The sequence below is a fragment of the Rhineura floridana genome, chromosome 3, assembly GCF_030035675.1.
Source record: "Rhineura floridana isolate rRhiFlo1 chromosome 3, rRhiFlo1.hap2, whole genome shotgun sequence".
NCBI lineage: Eukaryota > Metazoa > Chordata > Lepidosauria > Squamata > Rhineuridae > Rhineura > Rhineura floridana.
In genome coordinates this window covers 171591620-171597619 of record NC_084482.1, presented here as the reverse complement: position 1 = coordinate 171597619, position 6000 = coordinate 171591620, and positions in this window count along the sequence as shown.

The window sequence follows — 6000 nt, the reverse complement described above, 5'->3', positions numbered from 1 at the left end:
CCCTTTTTGTTTTAACAACCCTGAACAATTTAGTGTCATCAGCAAACTTGGCCACTTCACTGCTCACTCCTAATTCTAGGTCATTAATGAACGTTGAAAAGTACAGGTCCCAATACCGATCCTTGAGGGACTCCACTTTCTACAGCCCTCCATTGGGAGAACTGTCCGTTTATTCCTACTCTCTGCTTTCTGCTTCTTAACCAATTTCTTATCCACAAGAGGACCTCTCCTCTTATTCCATGACTGCTAAGCTTCCTCAGAAGCCTTTGGTGAGGTACCTTGTCAAACGCTTTTTGAAAGTCTAAGTACACTATGTCCACTGGATCACCTCTATCTATATGCTTGTTGACACTCTCAAAGAATTCTAACAGGTTACTGAGACAGGACTTTCCCTTGCAGAAGCCATGCTGGCTCTGCTTCAGCAAGGCTTGTTCTTCTATGTGCTTAGTTAATCTAGCTTTAATCATACTTTCTACCAGTTTTCCAGGGACTGAAGTTAAGCTAACTGGCCTGTAATTTCCGGGATCCCCTCTGGATCCCTTTTTGAAGATTGGCGTTACATTTGCCACTTTCCAGTCCTCAGGCACGGAGGAGGACCCAAGGGACAAGTTACATAGTTTAGTTAGCAGATCAGCAATTTCACATTTGAGTTCTTTGAGAACTCTTGGGTGGATGCCAGAGTTTTGCCAGAGTTTGTGTTCTTTTTTATTTTCTTCATTCAGACAAGACTTCCATTTTCTGAAGGAAGACTTTTTGCCTCTAAGAGCTTCCTTGACTTTGCTCGTTAACCATGCTGGCATCTTCTTGGCCCTGGCGGTACCTTTTCTGATCTGCGGTATGCACTCCAGTTGAGCTTCTAATGTAGTGTTTTTAAACAACTTCCAAGCATTTTCGAGTGATGTGACCCTCTGGACTTTGTTTTTCAGCTTTCTTTTTACCAATCCCCTCATTTTTGTGAAGTTTCCTCTTTTGAAGTCAAATGTGACCGTGTTGGATTTTCTTGGCAATTGGCCAGTTACATGTATGTTTAATTTAATAGCACTGTGGTCACTGCTCCCAATTGGTTCAACAACACTTACATCTCACACCAGGTCCCGGTCCCCACTGAGGATTATGTCTAGGGTTGCCATCCCTCTGGTCGGTTCCATGACCAACTGGTCTAGGGAATAGTCATTTAGAATATCTAGAAACTTTGCTTCTTTGTCATGACTAGAACACATATGCAGCCAGTCTATGTCCGGGTAGTTGAAGTCACCCATTACTACCACATTTCCTAGTTTGGATGCTTCCTCAATTTCATATCTCATCTCCAGGTCTCCCTGAGCATTTTGATCAGGGGGACGATAGATCGTTCCCAGTATTAAGTCCCTCCTGGGGCACGGTATCACCACCCACAATGATTCTGTGGAGGAGTCTGCCTCTTTTGGGGTTTTGAGCTTGCTGGATTCAATGCCTTCTTTCACGTATAGAGCGACTCCACCACCAATACATCCTTCTCTGTCCTTCCGATATAGTTTATATCCAGGGATAACCGTATCCCACTGGTTTTCTCCATTCCACCAGGTCTCAGTTATGCTCACTGTATCAATGCTGTCCTCTAAGACCAAGCACTCCAGTTCTCCCATCTTGGTTCAGAGGCTCCTAGCATTAGCGTACAGGAACTTGTAAGCAGTGTCTCTCTTCAAGTGTCTTTGGCACTTGTGGTTTGGCCTGTGGTAATTTTGCTTTTCTGAATTTATATCCTGTGTCCCTGCTCTCACAATGCCTACTTCTAGGCCTACCCCTTTTAAAATTTCATCATTTCTTTAGTTTTTATCCCAGGGGGGAGGTTTATTCCGAACCGGACCTTTCTCAGCTCCTGTCGGGTTTTCCCACTCAGTCAGTTTAAAAGCTGCTCTGCTACCTTTTTAATGTTAAGTGCCAGCAGTCTGGTTCCATTCTGGTTCAAGTGGAGCCCAACCCTTTTGTACAGGCCCGGCTTGTCCCAAAATGTTCCTCAGTGCCTAACAAATCCAAACCCTTCCACCCGACACCATCGTCTCATCCACGCATTGAGACTGCGAAGCTGGTCCTGTCTGGCTGGTCCTGCGTGTGGAACCGGTAGCATTTCAGAGAAAGCCACCTTGGAGGTCCTGGCTTTCAGCATCCTACCTAGCAACCTAAATTTTGCTTCCAGGACCTCACGGCTGCATTTCCCCATGTCATTTGTGCCAACGTGCACCACGACCACTGACTCCTCCCCAGCAATGTCTACCAAACTATCTAAATGACGGGCGATATCCACAACCTTCGCACCAGGCAGGCAAAACACCTTGCAGTCTACACACCCATCACACACCCCACTGTCTATGTTCCTAATGATCGAATCACCCGCTACAAGGATCCCTCCACCCCCTGGAGATATATCCTTGGCACGAGAGGATAGCTGCTCATCCCCCAAGGAATGGGTCCCTTCTAAGGGATCGTTTCCCTCTTCCTCAGCTGGATGCTCTCCTTCCCCGAGACCATCGTTCTCCATGATAGCAGGAGAGCTATCATCGTTGGAGTGGGACACAGCTATAACGTCCCTGAAGGCCTCCTCCACACACCTCTCTGCCTCTCTCAGCTTTTCCAGGTCCGCCACCTTGGCCTCAAGGAAATGAAGTCGTTCCCAGAGAGCCAGGAGCTCATTGCACCGAGAGCACACCCACGACTTCTGTCCAACAGGCAGATAGTCATACATGCTGCAGGCGGTGCAAAACACTGGAAAGCCCCCACACCCCTGCTGGCTTCTTACCTGCATATTTTTGTTTAAGGCTTATTATGTCAATGGGTTGGAGACTGCAGTTTAGTTGAGGTCAGGGAACAGACGGGCAGAGTGGGGGCCCTGGCCTCCTCGCCCTGCTGCCAAACTCGCTCTGCTGCTTAACTCACCTAGATAAAGAAAGCTCAAGAAATCCAGCGCTTTGCAGATGCTCACGATGCACGGGGCTTTTTTAATGCCACAAATGCCATCTATGGACCAACAAATCACGATACAAATCCCTTACGTTCAATGGATGGTACCAACCTTTTTAAGGATAAAGTGTCTATTGCACTGCATTGGAAAGAGCATTTAAAGAAGGTGGGACTGAACTTACACAACAACTTCATAAGCTCATCGAAAAAAATCTGGATGAGGGAGGGGATCCCGGAAGTCTTTAGGGATGCTATAATTATCACCCCTTTTAAGAAGGGTGATAGAACAGATTGTGGGAACTATCGATGTATCTCTCTTCTTGCTATTGCAGGTAAAATCCTTGCAAGGATCCTCGCAAATCGCCTCTTACCGATCTCAGAGGATATCCTCCCAAAATGGTTCCTGCCCTTCCAGGGGGACAGTGGACATGATCTTCACTGCACAACAGCTTCAAGAAAAATGCTGGGAGCAGAATCAACCTTTATGTATGGCGTTTATTGATCTGACTAAGGCCTTTGATACTGTGAATTGAACTGCTCTCTGGACTATCCTTCTGAAAACTGGATGCCCTCATCAATTTGTGAATATTTTGCTACTCCTTCATGACAACATGACAGCGACAGTGTTGGATAACAATGGCTTTCGGAGTGATCCATTCAGAGTCGGATCAGGCATAAAACAGGGATGCGTCATTGGTACTACCTTATTTGCTATCTTCATTGCTATGATTCTACACCTGATTCAGGGGAAACTTCCTACTGGTGTAGAAATCATATATCAAACAGATGGAAAGTTTTTAATCTCAATAGGCTGAAAATAAAAAGTAAGGTAATGTCAACCTCTGTCGTAGAACTTCAATATGCTGATGATAATGTGGTCTCCGCACATTTAGAGAAAGATCTTCAAACTATCCTAAATGTCTTTGCAGAAGCATATGGAAAGCTTGGGCTCTCACTTAATATTAAAAAAACCAAAGTGCTTCGTCAACAGGTGCGAACTAGTCCCTCTGTAACACCATCCATCCAGCTTAATGGTGTGACACTGGAGAACGTTGATCACTACCCCTAACTTTGGCACCATCTCTCTGTAAAAGCTGACATTGATGCTGAAATTCAACATCGTCTGAGCTCTGTGAGTGTCGCATTCTCCCGAATGAAGTGTAGAGTGTTCGAGGATCAGGATATTCACAGGGAGACCCAAATGCTTATTTACAAAGCCATTGTACTACCAACCTTACTGTACGCCTGTGAAACATGGATCATCCCAACTTCTTGAAAGATTCCACCAACACTGCCTCCAGAAAATTCTGCAAAATTACTTGGGAAGACACATGGACTAATGTTAGCATTTTGGAAGAAGCAAAGACTGCCAGTGTTGAAACAATGATCCTTCAACATCAACTTCGCTGGACTGGCTATGTTGTTTGAATGCCTGATCACTGTCTTCCAAAGCAGCTACTTTACTCCCAACTTAAGGATGGAAAACAGAATATTGGTGGATAGCAAAAGAGGTTCTTAAAGCGAATCTAAAAAAATGTAACATGAGCATCTAGAACTGGGAAGTCTTGGCCTGGTAGATGATATGAGGAGGACATTAGATAGGGGAGAATTCACCTTTCTTGTCCTCCTCGATCTCTCAGCGGCTTTTGATACTGTCGACCACAGTATCCTTTTACATCGCCTGGAGGGATTGGGAATTGGAGGTACTGTACTGCAGTGGTTCCGTTCCTTTCTCTCCGATAGGTACCAACAGGTAGCATTGGGGGAGGAGGTTTCAGACCCTTGGCCTCTCAATTGTGGTGTGCCACAGGGCACTATCCTCTCTCCCATGCTATTTAACATTTATATAAAGCCGCTGGGGACAATCATTAGGAGATTTGGGCTGCAGTGTCACCAATATGCGGATGACACTCAGCTCTATCTCTCATTTAAATCTTCACCAGAGTTGGATGTGGAGACCTTGTCCAAGTGCCTGGAATCCGTGAGTGGATGGATGGGAAGGAACAGGCTGAAGTTGAACCCCGATAAGACCGAGGTGCTGCTTGTGGGGGATAAGAGAAGGTTGGGAGACGTTGACCTGAAGTTCAATGGGGTAAGTCTACCCCTGAAGGACCAGGTCCGCAGCCTTGGGGTTGTACTTGATTCTAGGCTGTCCATGGAGGCTCAGATTTCGGCAGTGAGCCGGGCAGCCTGGTATCAACTACACCTCATACGAAGGCTGCAACCCTACTTAATGGTGATTCCATTATTTCCTTAGAAGCAGGCCTCGAACTAACGCTTCTCCCCACAGGTCAAAAATAGTGGGTTAAATCCAAATTTTTTACTTCTGGCCACCTATCAGGGGTGCACAGAATGTTGGTAAAATTTTGCATCTTTCACTCAGACAACAGGCATAAATAAATACCAGGCAGAGGAGCTCCCAGACTATGCTACCATTTTACAGGCGTGCTAGCTCCACCTCTAAGATGTTTTGTTTTTAAGATTTTTAAAAGATGTTTTGTTTGTAATATTTTTAATAGATGTTTTTATTGTTTTGTTGTTTGTCTGCTGTCCTAGGCTTCTTCTGGGAGGAGGTGCGGAATATAAATTTAATATAAATTTAATATAAATTAATTAATTAATATAATATACATTTAATTAATTCATCATCATCATCATCATCATCTGGTTGGACATGGGAAATGGGATGCTGGATTACATGGAGTCTTGGTCTGTTTCAGCAGGGTTCTTGTGTGCTAACAGGAAAGGGAATTTGATATAAGGATAGGAAAGGTCACAGCACAGGCCCAGAAGTCATATAGGGCAAGAAAGGGTACTGACTATTTGCAGTGGATCATGGCACAGCAACTTAAGCTACTTAAGGCCAAAGAGACCTATGCTTTCCCAGAGACAAACAGTGGCTCTAGAAGCCTATTTAGTCTAATATATGGAGTTCTATACTCCAACCTTTATGATAAGAACATATGGTGGATACATGTCCCAGGCCATGGAAACCAATTGCTCCAATGTCAGCGGGGCAGTGAATCTGTTCCTATTCTCAAAATAGATTCAGCACTTTGGACA